Below are 2,336 nucleotides of genomic sequence, written 5' to 3'. Positions count from 1 at the left end.
AGCTATTTTCCTTACAGGGAATGAGAATAGTATTGACAATGGTCCTGGACAAAATGGGGCAAGATTCCATCAGTAATAGAATTAGTAAGGTTTTTAGTAATCTAATGAATAATAATTTAAGAAAGTGAAAAAAGAGACAAGGATCACTCACAATATTCTGGCTTAGAATACTGTAATATGGTGAACCATAAATAGAGATTGGGGATAAAGTCAAAAAGGTTTTGAAGAGAGCTGAGAATAAACAAAAAAATTGAATGAGTTCAGCTAGAAAAACCTATGTTGATCCACATGAAAAAGTCCCGAAATCATTATGAACATATTATATGTCTCTAGTCCAGAATTACAGAAGTTAGGGTGGAATTACAGAAATGGGAGCCATCAACATAGGGGTGGTAAAGAAATTTGCTGATATGAATGAGATTGTCCAGGGAGACTGGACTGTATAAGAAAAGATTGTCAGCAGAATAAAAAGTTGTTACAGAGGATAAAGAAAATCAGGGAGAGTGTTGGTGACATGGAAACCTAGAAAGAGAGACTTTCAGTAGCAGTCAGGAAGTCAATGAATTTAAGGATCAACAGTATCCATTAACTTTGTCACTTAGGAGGATACCTTGATCTTAGAGTGAACTTCCTGTGCAGTGATCTGGTGAATGTCAAATCACATTGGTTAGAGAAGTGAAGCAGAAGTGGAGGGAAGTTCGAGTGTAGACTATTAAGACTTAGATGTATTGTAAATGAAAACCAGGTTAGTATACAGAGAGAAATGAGAATGTGGAAGGGAAAAAAGAAGAATGTGGGAGGGATTTTTGTCTATGTGTTTAGTTTTTTAGATGCAAAATTTGAGGGAAGAGACAATAATCAATGAATTAAGATTTCTGAAAAACTGAGATGAGATCTAGAAAACAGGTAGAAAGATTCTAAAGTTATTTTTTTCCTCCTGGTGCCTCTGTTAATGTGACCAGGTTATTATGATTTTAACTTCTGTAAATAGGTCCATTTTCAAAGATATTTTTATAAGAATTCAATTTTCTAATGTCAGTTTTATAGCTTTTAGACATGACTACCGCAGGTAAAAAGAATGATATGCATTACCAAACACCCTATCTTAGATTTACATACACATGATATAGTTTCAGTAAAAGCATAAACAACAACTATTACAGTATGTAATTTTAAACATTAAATTGTAGATTCTTTATGATTCAGGGGACACTCTATTTACATTTTCATTCATGTTTCAAGTACATCTTTTAAATCAGATCTTCTGCCTAAGGATATTAGTAGCCTCCATTCTTTAATCACAGTATTTGAGTTTTAATTTACATTCACTGCACTGTGATCATTTTTGCCTTTGCAATTAAACCTAGAAGGAGCCTAAGTGCTTCACTTCTCAAATCCATGCTATGCATTTAGTTTTGCTAATAGATAATATTTTTTTTTATTGGGCTTTATTAGCCAGCTGAGATCCCAAGTAAAACCTGTTTTTGTTACTAAGTCTTGGCAAAGTTTTCTTTTAGTTTAATTTTCTTTCATAAATATTTATTTAGAAAATATACATGCTTTCTACTTCAGACATCATATATGTCACAATATATACACATTATATATAACATATATATGATGGAATAAATAATTTACAAATCAGTTTTCATCTACACAATGAAAAATATATTATTCCTGACATATCCTTTAATATGGAGTGGAATTTATCTTTGTAGCAACTTAAATGTTGGGTCTACTACATTGACATATAATGATAGTCTAGTAAGTTATATTGCTCAAAATTAACTTATACAACTTTTAAAATTTACATAAGTTAATTTCTTTAGACACTGTTTGCACACAACACATGTATTCACTAGGCCAAAGAATACTGCTGCAATTAGTTTGTTGATATTCAAAAAAGTCAACAGATACACCTTTAAAGTTCACCTACTGCTATAAACACAAATAGTGTTTTGTTTCTGGCATAGCCCCATAAGATAGAATTCAGATAGGGTAAACTTATGTCAAATGACAGTCACATAGACCATTGGCTGAAAAGAACATTAGTAGAAGAAAGAGCAAATGTAATACTGAAACTGACGTCTATTGAAATAGTCTTATCTAAATTGCAGAAACAAAGATTAGTTTGCAGTATGCACTTGACATAGAAGCTGAAGTCCTCCCCGATGTAACCAACAATGAGAGGGGAGGGGATGCTTTGTTTCTCCTCTCCCTTCCTTCTCAGCACCATTGATGCCTGAACACATAAGAAATCATTATTAGAAAGAAGGAAAAAGGGTAGAATATCTGAAGTTCAGGGGACTGAAATGATGGTTGAGCACTGGAGGGCC

This window comes from Artibeus jamaicensis, unplaced genomic scaffold (assembly GCF_021234435.1).
Source record: "Artibeus jamaicensis isolate MK-2021 breed Jamaican fruit bat unplaced genomic scaffold, CSHL_Jam_final contig_452, whole genome shotgun sequence".
Taxonomy (NCBI): domain Eukaryota; kingdom Metazoa; phylum Chordata; class Mammalia; order Chiroptera; family Phyllostomidae; genus Artibeus; species Artibeus jamaicensis.
The sequence above is the reverse complement of the archived record's forward strand: the minus strand, read 5'-3'. Positions refer to the sequence as shown.